The sequence below is a fragment of the Schistocerca piceifrons genome, chromosome X, assembly GCF_021461385.2.
Source record: "Schistocerca piceifrons isolate TAMUIC-IGC-003096 chromosome X, iqSchPice1.1, whole genome shotgun sequence".
NCBI lineage: Eukaryota > Metazoa > Arthropoda > Insecta > Orthoptera > Acrididae > Schistocerca > Schistocerca piceifrons.
The window spans coordinates 229765436-229779334 of NC_060149.1; the positions used below are offsets into that span (position 1 = coordinate 229765436).

General features: G+C 40.5%; 1 protein-coding gene and 1 non-coding gene across 3 annotated transcripts in view; both read right to left on the reverse strand.

Annotated features, from left to right (window-relative positions):
• Window positions 1-13899, reverse strand: part of LOC124721550 (protein phosphatase 1H) — a 174769-nt gene that overhangs the window by 126787 nt on the left and 34083 nt on the right. The gene's annotated exons all lie outside the window — the stretch shown is intronic.
• On the reverse strand, window positions 3138-3210 carry Trnaa-agc. The gene has a single exon. It is a non-coding gene; the product is annotated as a tRNA-Ala (tRNA).

A 13899-nucleotide genomic window follows, 5' to 3' on the forward strand; every position in this document is an offset into this window, starting at 1 on the left:
GATTTAAATGGGGGTTGAACAGGCTAAAGCCAGTCATACCGCCAGGTCACCACCAGTCACCGACAAGGAGGGGGCGACATCCATGAACGACAGGTCAGAATCTGGCGGTGAAGCTGGTGACACCAGAGGCTCTTTGTAACGGGACTTATGTTTCTTCTTCTTTCCTGGTTGAGAACGAGGAGGGCTGTGTGGCATAAAGAAGCCAGCCGCAGCAAGATCGAGAACAGAAAGAGATCGGGCGACCTGGGGGCCAACAGACCGCGGTTCTCGCAGTCGTCGCTTGGCAGCAGACCTTTGGCCTGGAAGGTGCCAGGAAGGGGCATCCCGGGAGGGGCGCCCTTGACCAGCAGACGCCGAAGGAGTGGGACACTTCTCCGGCTGGGGAGGGGGAGCAGCGCCCAGAGGAGAAGGTGTGGGAGCCGCAGGGGAGGGGGGGGAGGAGAGGGGTCCGGGATTTGGGTAAGGAAGGGGTGAAGATGTAACTAAAGCATAAATAGACATCATGGACACAGGGTGAAGACGTGTATACTTCTTATGAGCCTCTGTGTAGGTTAAACGATCAAGAGACTTAGTCTCCTGTATCTTCTTTTCCTTCTTGTATACTGGGCAATCTGGTGAACGTGAAGAATGATTGCCATGACAATTAAAACACACAGGAGGGGGAACACAGGGACTCCACTCATGGAGTGGACGTCCACAATCACCACAGAGAGGGGCCTGCGAACAGCGGGAGGACATGTGTCCAAAACGCAAGCACTTAAAATCACCTCATAGGAGGTGGGATGTACGGCTTCACATCACATCGATAAACCATGATCTTTACTTTCTCAGGGAGGTTATCCCCTTCAAAGGCCAGGATAAAGACACCAGTATCAATGTGATTATCCTTAGGACCCTTCTGAACATGCCGAACAAAGTGAACACCCCGCCATCTGAGATTGTCCCGAAGTTCCTCATCAGTTTGTAGGATGAGGTCCCTGTGAAAAATCACACCTTGAACCATATTTAGAGACTGGTGGGGGGTAATGGACACAGCAATTGTGCCAAGATGGGTACAGGCACGAAGGGCCGCAGACTGGGCAGCTGAAGCAGTTTTGATCAGCAACGAACCCGACCACATCTTGCTCAGGGAGTCCACTTCGCCAAAGTTGTATTCAATGTGTTCCACAAAGAATAAAGGTTTGGTATTGGTGAAAGTATCCCCATCAGTCCTGGTGCAAACCAGATAGTGGGGGAAAGGCTTTGCCCCTAGCCAACGGGCCTGATCCTCTTCCCCGAGGGTAGCCATGGAAGGGAAGGCCGAAGGGGCAGGAGAAGCAGCACTAGAAGAACCAGTTCCACGCAGAGATATGGCCGCAGAAGAATGGCCAGAGTTCTGGACCCGTATGCATTTCATTTGCATAGCGTCCGCCCTGACACCACCCACTCTGATCAGGGGCTCTCCTCACGGGCGCCACCCAGCCACAGCAAGGGCTGTCTGGCACGGCGGCCATTGCCGGGAGTTCCAATGCTCCAGGGCTCCAGGATGACGTTGCTCCAAGGCTTGCATGAGGAGAAATGTGATCCCTGTGTGTTCAGTACGCTTGTTCGCCCACTGCTTGAATACTGCTCAGCAGTGTGGGATCCGTACCAGATAGGGTTGATAGAAGATATAGAGAAGATCCAACGGAGAGCAGCGCGCTTCGTTACAGGATCATTTAGTAATCGCGAAAGCGTTACGGAGATGATAGATAAACTCCAGTGGAAGACTCTGCAGGAGAGACGCTCAGTAGCTCGGTACGGGCTTTTGTCAAAGTTTCGAGAACATACCTTCACCGAAGAGTCAAGCAGTATATTGCTCCCTCCTACGTATATCTTGCGAAGAGACCATGAGGATAAAATCAGAGAGATTAGAGCCCGCACAGAGGCATACCGACAATCCTTCTTTCCACGAACAATACGAGACTGGAATAGAAGGGAAAACCTATAGAGGTACTCAAGGTACCCTCCGCCACACACCGTCAGGTGGCTTGCGGAGTATGGAGGTAGATGTAGATGTAGGGGGCTCAACCAAAAGGGTACATAGCAACCCCACCACACGGGCTGGCTACCGTGCTGGCTATGCACCCTAGCATCAGACAACGACGTGAAAGGAAAGGTGGAATGAACTAGGAGGGCACGCGTCAGAGACACTAGGTAAGGTGCTCTTCCCCAAATGGCTCACACTACGGAAAAGAAATTTAGTAATGGAGGTCAAACCCCAGAGGGGGACCAGGGAGTGCCAAAAGGAGGAGGTGATTACGCAACAAAGCTAAATTGCAAAACCAACATTACCAGGAGGATAGCAGGGGCCAACATAAGCAAGGACACCAAGAGAGGGAGAGGAGAGGGCGAGGGAGAAGGAGCAAGGAGAGGAAAGGAGGGGAAGGGGAAGGAAATGCAGCCCTGGAAAGAAGGAAGGCTGCAACAGCTCGGGGCCCCGTGCTCGCCACGCACGTATCCACAAAAGAGTTGTGGACCCCCTGGGGGGATGGTACAGGTTGTCAGTGGATGTACTGGTGTTATGCTGTCCAACTGCTTACAGTAACGTTAATGGTGGGGCACAAAATCTAGCACTGACTACCTAAGTAAAGATAGTGTGGTGGCGTCGTCGCTGCTCTTTATTTGGCATCAGCTTGAGTAATCTGATTTAATGAACATAGTACTCCATTCACGAGCTGCTAATGATAAAGTGTCACTACAGAGATCATCGTGTGGGTATTACATTAATTCTGCAGTAAATGGCATGACAAATATTACTGTCAGCTATGCAGCTGAAATGAGTCACTACCCAATTACTCTTTTGTTCCACTTGGCTAAGCGATCAGTTCACTGCAATCCTGCTTCTACTGTTCACAAATATTTGTATACTGACCATTCGTTATTTGACTAAATATGCATTGCAATCTGATTGGCATGTATATGACATGGGTTGGGGCCATCACAAAGCAATGACTAGGGAATGGATGCCACTGAAGTCCCGTTACATTGATGGTCAGACAAATGTTCGCAAATCACCTGTATTGGCTCAAAAACCAATTGCATCTTAAATATTGAAGGACAGACATCCACACTGTCACAGGGCGTTGAAATACAGTAACGGCATCAGGTGAAAATTCGTGTCCAACCAGGGTTCGAACCTGGACCTCCTGCTTGCTAGGCAGAAGCGCTGACCATTGCACTATCGGGACAACAGCCAACCTTCCTGCAGGACCTATCTACACACGTTCCTCATCAGACATAAATTCTCATCTTTCCTGCATACCACATATGCGGTACGCCCCTTCCCTGTCCATTATTCCACTCGCTCACAGATACTCTGGCCCATCGAGACCTGAAAAATTATAAAAGATGCTTCAGGAGGAATAGTAACTATTGTAGGCGGTGGTAGTATAAACAAATTGCAGAAAAATGACATATAACATATGTCCAATTTTTATTGAGTATATATAGCTGGATTCAATGCATTTTCATTTCATTTATTGGTCCTTACAGGACCCTGTTGTCTACACTTCCTTGAAAATGAGTTTCCAGTATTACTGGAAGAGGTTCCTTTGTCTACAAGAATGCACATGTTCCTCCAGTATGATAGGGCTCCTGCACATTCTAGTCGTCAGGTGACACATCATCCAAACCTAACATTTCCTGGAAGATGGATCAGTAGATGTGGGCACTTTTCTTGGCCACCAAGGTCCCTGGACCTTATCTCTTTGGATTTTTGCCTGTGGAAATGGTTGAAAGGCGAAGGCTACAAAGAAAAAGTAAACCCATGAGTTGATTTGATCATTCGGATTATGAATAGTGCAGCTCTCATAAAAGAACACAAAGAAGATCTCGGAAGAGCTACACGTGGTGTTATCAAGACAAGTCAAAAGAGCATGGAAGTTGGTGGGGGAATTTTTGAAAATCAGCTTTGAACGCCATTTGCCTTTGATTCGAGTTTGTTAGTGTTACATACTAACAGCTGTATCTCTGTACTCAATAAAAAGAGGACACATTTATATGGAATTCTTTATGCAATTTGTCTATACTCCCACCTGCTAAAATGTCTACTATTACTCTTGAAACACCCTGTACATGCATGTATGTGTGGTGTCTGTTATTTCGGACATCTCTGTACACACACACACACACACACACACACACACACACACACACACATTTCTGTCTTAAGTGCTATTCGGAAAATGTTTGACAACTCAGTGATAGTGAAAGACTGGAGCTGCATTAACCTACTCATTTGACTGGATATAGTTGTAATTTTCTGAACAATTGATGTTTAATACATGATAGATGATAGTGATTTGGAAAATTTACATTTGCGAGATGGTTACTTTATATGTTAATTACAGTGTCTCTCATCATTTACTTTGTGGGAAACCTGCTTCTTTCTACCCTAGCCTATACTACAGCATTCTTGGTACCTCACTGGGTGTGCTACTGCAACTGTAGCCAAAGATTCAAATCCAGCTAGAAAATTATATTTCAAGTCAGATGGTTTTGCTCCTCCTGTACTCTCATTGAAAACTATCAAAATGAAATTAAGTATAGGAATCCTAGGAAACCCTTGAGTTCATACTGTGGTACTGTGCTGATGAAAAAGTAGTTTTTCACAATTATCAGATGACAGATGGAGTTTATCAGATTCCAATAATTATGACTGCATTAGTAATTGTAGGTTCACAGGCACTTTTCTGCCACTTATTGTAACTATTTTTCGAATGTTAGAGCTGGAAGAATAGAAACATCAGATATTCGCCATGTAGAATATTCGAATTCACATTTATGTCTTCACGTTTCGAGCAACGGCAGAATATCCGTCAGAAAAGCTGACAACAAGAAGTCGTTCATGAATGTCTTCTGGCCGGTGTGCCAATGACAGTGATCTCAATAATAATACTGTATAGCAAAGATACGTTGCCAACTCAACCACTGGAGAAGCTCCAAAATTGTTAATTGTGTCTGGTGAATATGCTTTCAAGGCTTTGGTCCGATTAAGACAGTAATACACAAATAATTGTCACAGTTATTCATTTATGACATTTCGTTTGCACACAGTACATTGATGTATTACAAGTAATTACACTCAAGCCCCTAAACCTAGTTACAGAAATGCGAATAAGACTCACTGACATATAATGAGGATGTTCCGGCCCTTGCCACCCACAACTTTGCGACGAAGCTATAGTCACTTCCGGGGTCACTCACAGAACACATCAGCTGGTATCCTTCCTGGTAGTATAACTGAAACTTGGCAACAATGCAGAATATGTTTGGCAACTCTGTGACCGACGAGTTACTTCCTTGATGGCACAGAACTATCCTGCTAAATTCATTTGATATTATTGTGTCATTTCAACTGAAAAACATGAGTGATTTTCTCTTGAGATGTGATATAAGGATATCAGTTAATACTTTAGAGTACACGAAATTTTTTTTCACACATGAAATACCACTTAGTATCGGCCCTTATGTTGTGAGTTATCTGTCGTAGCGGCTACTGGGCCCTACTGGGTCAACAAGTAGACACAGACGCCGCACATCTTCACTAACTACGAGGTAACGTGCTTGCCTATCAGGTGCAGGCTGCTTTCGTTTGCCTTTTGAGACTCGCAGAAAGCCATAATTTTAATTCTTTTGTAGCAGGTAGATAGAAGCTAAATAAGGGAATCATAAAACAATGCTCGAGCAAACTTTGTCTTGCTACTTTCAGTACCCCTTAGTGTCAGAGCGAAAACCTAATGGTACTGCAAAAGTCATTGTGCCACTTTTGTTTTCTGTCGACATATTTCTTGTTGTTGTAAATACATAATTGTAGATATGAACTGCCATATTTACATAATACTTGAGTATAATACAAGACATGAAGTAAATAAAGACCTTTTCAAAGTCAAAAGTCAGTAATATCCTACTATTTCATGTTAAAATAGGCACAATCGTCTTACAGACAAGGTAGACTGCCATCATGATGTTTCTGTAGTAAGTTGAATCTAATTTGGATTAGTACAGTGAGTATTTTAATTGCATTTTCCATTAGTTTATTGAACACAAGAGTAATCAAAAAAGAGAAGTTAATCAGCAACAGTATATTCTTTCACAACATCTAAAACAATCTGACAATGCTAAAGTAGTTAACAAATTCTACGCCTGCAGAAACCTACTGGTTCTAACAGTGTCATAACACCAGTGTAGCTTCAAGAGCATTTTCATCTAGAAATGAACTGCCTTGACAGTTGACTGATCAAGAGTGGGAAAGGCAAAAGTTTACAAGTATACAATCAGAGGGATAAGTACCTGAGATATGACTTCCTTATCAATACAAGTGCCTGAAAGATGACTTCCCTAACAATCTCTTGGAAAGTTTTGTTTCTCAAATCAACAGAGTGCGTTATCATGCAGTAGCACACGTGATGTAGTTTTGTCTCAATTGTTGACAACAAATTCCAGCTGTGATGGACACACCCTTGGGGAAAAGCAAAACACACTTTTGGAGCTTTCAGATAGAAAATATTATGTTCACACTACTCTTTGCTCAAGTTTACGTCTATTGGTACGGCTCAGTCTTTCATTTCTTCTTAGGAAGATGATGATAAAGGCATCATAACTCGTCACCAGTAACAGTATTACATAGGAATGTTCAATGAGTGACCTGATGACGTTCAAGCAAAACTGCAATAACAGTCACTCCGTTGATTTTTGTTGTTTTGAATTAGAGCATGGACTACTACTACACCAGACTTTTGAAGCTTTCCTGTTGAATGCAAATGTCACATGATGGTTAAATGGTAATCCATCACTTATATCAGTAGCTGAAATATCTTTAATGTGGAAAATCATTCATGCCAGAACGATTTTTGTTGAAACAAGAATATCTTCTTCTGGCGTATTTTTACCAAAAGCAGTCGTCCCACACACTATTCAAATCTTTCAAGCTGCCTCCTCTGCATTCGCCCCTCTATTACACAAAAAGTAAATGTTGTGTTGAAGATTTACACCTTTTACCACCTGCAACCCAATTTTACAACGCTTAACTGTAGTTCATGGTTTTCAAATATGCAAAATCCAATGCTTAACTGCAAGATGATAACTAGAACTTTAAAATCGAAAATGACAGTTGGGACATACAAGGACAGTGCATGGCACATTCACATGGGCGGCGCCTGATTGCGGGTGGTGGGTGGCATCTGGCCAGTGGCCGGTAGCCACTGCAGCACAAGGAAACGCTTGAGCGTAAGCTATTCCGATTGTGACACAGCCAGAAGCTGTCCTGAGGAATCGTTTCTGGAAATATTTGTAATTATTGGTGGGTAGAATGTGAAACAAATTAGCTTCGATGTTCAATCAGACTCATAACTTTGGATGAGGGCCGAAACATGGAAAAAAAAGAAAAGAAAAATACGGTTCAACACGAACACGTGACTGTAAGTTTAGAATGCATGATGATTACCACTACACCAGGGGCTCACACAACACAACAACATCTCTGAAGTAGACAACACTTCCTCCCGCCACTTCCACATCTTACAGTGTTGCCAGATTGTGCAGATTGCCGGACCTAGTTTTGTCAGGGTCTGTTGGTTATGTTGCCCACCTTAAGTGAACGACTCGGACTTAGTCTCTGTGGGGGCCAGCTGGCAGTCAGTTTTTATGTCCAAGACTGTACATTCAATATTGTTTCCAGAAATCCTTTGGTGCCTAAGGATTAGTTTTAAATTAATAATTTGTTCCGGACAGGATCTATAAGGTCTAAAGTCTGCTTGGTATTCACCAATTTTAGGTTCTAACTGTTCTTGGGCTCAATCAAGTAAACATTGTGTGAGAATTCTGTATGTGACTGGGGGGGGGGGGGGGGGGGGGGAGAGATTCCTCGGTAATTATTAACATTGGTTCTATCCCCTTTTTTTATGCAATGGAGGTATTAGGGCAGTTTTCCAGTCCTCAGGTATTTTTTCAGATTGCCCGATACGTCCTATTGTTGAGTGATCTCTTATTTGTGTTAGGCCAGCTGATTTTAGTATTTCTGCAATTATACCATCTTCTCTGGATCCTTAATTCTTTTAAATATCCTAACTTGTTTAATTATTTCAATTTTGTCATGTTCTTTAGAGTTAGGGTTGGTGTTAATAGTTTATTGTGGTTCCAAAAGTTGGCTCGTGCAGTTAAATGTAATCTATATACATGCAGTTGAATATGTTCAAATTTTTACTCTTTCTTAACTGTTTGTACACAAATTCCCTAATTGTAATAATCTGTGGATTATTATTAAATTGGCATGGTATGCTCCCCTTTTTTTTTCCTTTCCCAGAGTTGTCAATGCAGGAAAATCGACATGGAATATATATACAGGCATGTGTATTTATCGGTGTTACAGTTTCCAGAATGAGATTTTCACTCTGCAGCGGAGTGTGCCCTGATATGAAACTTCCTGGCAGATTAAAACTGTGTGCCCGACCGAGACTCGAACTCGGGACCTTTGCCTTTCGCGGGCAAGTGCTCTACCATCTGAGCTACCGAAGCAGGACTCACGCCCGGTACTCACAGCCTTACTTCTGCCAGGTGTTACAGTTTGTCTGAAATATACAAATCTTTGTTGTAGTGACAAAATGATACAGATTACTCACCTTGTGTGGACTGCTCTTTTTCTATTTTCCCCTTTTGTTGCATACAAGAGCTTATTTTATTGATTTATGCAATACTCTTACAACGTCTGTGTTGAACTATTATTTATGTTTTTTTTTTCTTTTTCTTTTTCTCAAAAGCATAATCTATCATCAGCTGTGACATAGTTGCGAATATGAACAGTGATCCATTAATGTCAAATGTTTATTATTCCAGTCTTTGATCACAATATCAATTCCTTTGAAGATGACCGGTTTCAGTCAGTAATGACCATCTTCCAATCTACAATATAAAAATATATACACCTAGTGGGCAGTCTGTCTTTCAACACAATACAACATTACATATCACAATATACTATCATATAACCAGGGAAATATACAGATAAAATATGGTAAAGTGGACCTCTTTTACACCACGTCCTAGTGTGATAAGGCCATAATGGCATCGTTAAAACATATAAATATAACCAGCATGGCATCGTCACATAGATCTAAAATATGGTGTAGAATAGGCCACATCGTCCACACAGTCATTTTGCAACTGGCTACTGAAGTGCAGTAGTTACCAGAAATCTGTTTCCCTACACCCTTGCTACTGTGAGCTTAGATGTAGTCATCATTTATGTAAGAAATATAATCTGATAAAAACACATTAGGTAAATACATGTAGCAGACTTTTAAATATCGATAACTGTTACAGAACCCAAATGTGACACAGTAAAAGACGAATACAGTTACCCATATAAAATTATTAAAAGGAAATATATAAAGATAATAGGTCTGACACTTTTATGGTGAATTTACGGTCAAAAATAAAATATACGTAATACATTGCCTGTATCGACCTATAAATTACCTATGCATACTGTTCTCAACATAAATCACCAAGCAAGGCTAGGTATAAATACGCAAGGCATTAAATGGTTATCGTAGTTTGTTATCAAACAAAGCAAAGCAGCCATTTGGCACAAAATCGCTTTGTCCACTGAGTACCCTAGTGGGATCATGCTTTTTGGCCTTTTGAATCTCCAACAAGTCGAGAGCATGACCGTTCTCTGCCCTGTGTAGAATACACATACAACTCTCAATATTGCCTACAGTGTGGCCAATTTCTGCCAAATGCATTCCCAATGCAGTTTTGTTATGTGCCTGAAAATGCTCCCTGAATCTTATTTTAAAAGAACGGCCAGTTTGACCAATATAAAATTTGCCACAACTACTACAAATGATCTTGTAAACCCCAGAACCATCAAATTCATCAGAATCATTACTCAAATTATGTTTTACATGTAGTTTCAGAGTGTTGTTAACTTGAAAACTAAATCTAACCTTAGATTTACTGAAACACTTTTCTATTTGTTGGGACATTTTTTCGTAAAATTTCATTGGAATAGTTTTCATCTTTTCTTTATTATTTCTTTTTTCTGGATGATTGCGGGTCTGCCTACTATTTACTTTCTGTTTATTTATCCTATTGTACAGGCGTGTAACATCATTTGCTGAGAAACCGTTGGCTACTGCAATTTGCATTAATATACTAAGTTCTTAGCATGTTTCATTGTTGGCCAATGGTAATCGAAAGAGTCGGTAGATCATAGAGGTGAAAAAGGCCCTTTTAAATCATAGCGGATGCCATAAACTGACACCGATAATAGTGTCTGTACATGTAGGCTTTCTGAAAATCGAAAATTGATGTCTGTTATCAAACTTCTTAATAATAAGGTCTAAATAGTTAATGGAGCAAATTTCTTCCATTTCTGTAGTAAACACTATTTTTTGGTGCATGCTGTCTACGGCTTGAGCAAATGGGGTAACCTCGTTCTTGCCCCCTCTAACAGTAACAAGATGTCATCGACATTATGTTTATAATATATATGTCTTGCCTTTCAGCCGTGGTAACTTATCAAAGAACTTACATTCTAAGTCGTTCATAAAAATGTCTGCTAACGTACCAGCCAAACTCTTACCCATCCCAAGAGCATCTTTTTGTTGATATATTTTGCCACTGAAGGTAAAATAGTTATAAGTTAATGCAAATTCTAAAAGTTCTATTAATTTTGTGTATTCTGCAGTACTAATCTTGTATGCGTATTCTACACAGGGCAGAGAAGGGTCACCCTCTCGACTTGTTGGAGATTTAAAAGGCCAAAAAGCATGAGCCCACTAGGGTACTCAATGGACAAAGCGATTTTGTGCCCAACGACTATTTTGCTTTGTTTGATAACATACTACAATAATCATTTAATGCCTCATGTATTTATACCTAGCCTTGTTTGGTGATTTATGTTGAGAACAGTATGCATTTGCCTTACTTCCATACATTCATCGCTCTAATCCTGTAACTGATTATATTCTACCTATTCATGGATTGTATGGCCACACTATATAATTTTATTTATTGACTATTAATATGTTGTATAAATGTTTTCTGTGGGAGACATATAACAATGTCTGAAAAGCCCTCTAGTGGTTAAGTTCTTATAATCACTGCATGCCTATGTAACATCTGGGTGGCCAACCCAACAGAGGGTGCTGATCATTGATCTGTCTTTTCTTCAGTTATTTAGTCATATAGACATCTTATCTTTTTATAGGTTGCTACAGACAGTGTATTGTGTATATTTTATTTTTGACCGTAAATTCACCATAAAAGTGTCAGACCTATTATCTTTATATATTTCCTTTTAATAATTTTATATGGGTAACTGTATTCGTCTTTTACTGTGTCACATTTGGTTTCTATAACAGTTATCAATATTTAAAAGTCTGCTACATGTATTTTACCTAATGTGTTTTTATTAGATTATGTTTCTTACGTAAATGATGACTACATCTAAGCCCACAGTAGCGACATCTATGAAGGATGTAGGCAAACAGATTTCTGGCAGCTACTGCACTTCAGTAACCAGTTGTAAAATGACTGTGTGGACGATGTGGCCTATTTTACACCATATTTTAGATCTATGTGACGATGTCATGCTGAGTATATTTATATGTTTTAACGATGTCATTATGGCCTTATCACATTAGGATGTGGTGTAGAAGAGATACACTTTACCATATTTTATCTGTGTATTTCCCTGGTTATATGATAGTATATTGTGATATGTAATGTTGTATCGTGTTGAAAGACAGACTTCCCACTAGGTGTATATATTTTTATATTGTAGATCGGAAGATGGTCATTACTGACTGAAACCGGTCATCATCAAAGGAATTGATATTGTGATCAAAGGCTGGAATAAAAAATATTTAGCATAATCTATGTTGCAGTGACAGACTGATCTGTAGTGTAGACCAAGGTCTAGGTTAGGTTGAAAGGTGACAATCTGATTGCAAGTTGGTGAAGCCAACAAATGTTAAAGTTAAATTATGGTTGAGGTAAAAGACTCATATCTGTAACATAACTGGAGGTCTATGTTAGCCTGGAAATTGATAGTTTGATTTTCCATTACTTTCTGTTTACTTGCTTACTTCCCCTCCCTCCCATACACACAGAGAGGACTCTAGACACAAGTAAACAGAGAGAAGAAAATGAAGTCAGTCTTAAGTTATTTATTACATATTTGTGTGTATTTGTCCTAGCTTATGAAGTGTTTCTCTCCAAAAATTCAGTCTGATCACACTCTAAACCTAGTATGTTGAGGGTGTTGTTTCATTAAACACTTAGTAGTTTCCCACAACTGAAATGAAAAATATCATTACATGACTGGCTATGCAAATCAGCTGTTCCACCACCTAAACTTCCCATGACCGTTTGCAAGAGGTGTTACCAACAAACACATCGAGGTTAGTGTGCGGACGGCCCCTACCCAATACATATGCTGAAATGTTATGTTTTTCGTTTAGCAGCTGTCTTCATTAATTATCCCCTCTCTGACGAATTATTTCTTCATAGTTATCTCATGTATCACAATCACTTCACCAATATTCAGTACTAAAGACTTAGATAATTAACTTCTTTTGATGTTACACCCTCTCATTTGGCTGTATAACATAAGTATGTATCAATAGGTTGGTATATTTTGACCTGAGATTCTGGCTAGCCTTGCACCCTCCAACACTTTTACCTTTATTCCTCTTTCCCTTAAGTAACAGAAAAAGTAACTTACAGTTCTGCAAGCTACAACTATAATAAGCGGCCAGTTGTCATTTCTGCATCACAACAGCCATTATTTTTACACAATCCATTTCTATGTAAGAAATTATATTTGTTTTCTCATGTAATTTTGCAAGAAAATTCCCTGAAAATTTTGAAACAATGGCACTTTATCATAATAGATCTTGGGGTAGTGAAACAATTTACTTTTAGGTATTAATATACCATCACAACCAGTCACTAGTCACTTTTATTATGTTGTTGTCAAAAAAAATCTGATTATTTTTTATCTAGTAGAAAATACAAGGATTGGAACTTTAATAGTGGCAACTATTTATTTACAGCTCATACAAAATAGATATGGGTTTCAAAGTTTTACTGACCTTCAAAGTAGACACCAGCATTGTGTATAACCCATTGCCAGTGATGTGGAAGTCATAGGATACTCTTAGCAGTGCCAGTTGTGTTGACACTTCGAGCGGCGCAGTCTATTGCCTGATGAATTTGTAGCAGTTCTGAAATGAATGCTGCAAAGTGTTTCCTTTAGTTTAGAAATTGAGTTGAACTCACAAGGGCTTAAGTTAGGGAAGTGCAGTAGGTGGTATAGCACTTAGCAGCCCCATTAGTCAAACAAATCAGTAACAGCTTGCACTGTACGTGCTTGAGCATTGTACTGCAAAATGAGGGTCAGGTCCTGCAGAAAGTGTCATCACTTCTGTCTCTCGGCTGGTCATAGGTTGTGTTCCAGAAACGAGCAGCTGAGAGACAGAAGTGATGACACTTCCTGCAGGACCTGCCCATCATTTTGCAGGACAATGCTCAAGCACATACAGTGCAAGCTGTTACTGATTTGTCTGACTGATGGGGCTGCTAAGTGTTATACCACCTACTGCACTCCCCTGACTTAAGCCCTCGTAAGTTCAACTCAATTTCTAAACTGAAGGAAACAATTCACGGCATTCACCTCAGAACTGCTACAAATTCGTCAGTCAACAGAACGCGCCATTCAAACTGTCAACACAACTGGCACTGCTAAGAGCATCCTACGACTTCCACATCACTGGCAATGGGTTATACACAATGCTGGTGACTACTCTGAAGGTCAGTAAAACTTTGAAACACGTATCTATTTTGTACGAGCTGTAAATAAATTGTTGCCAC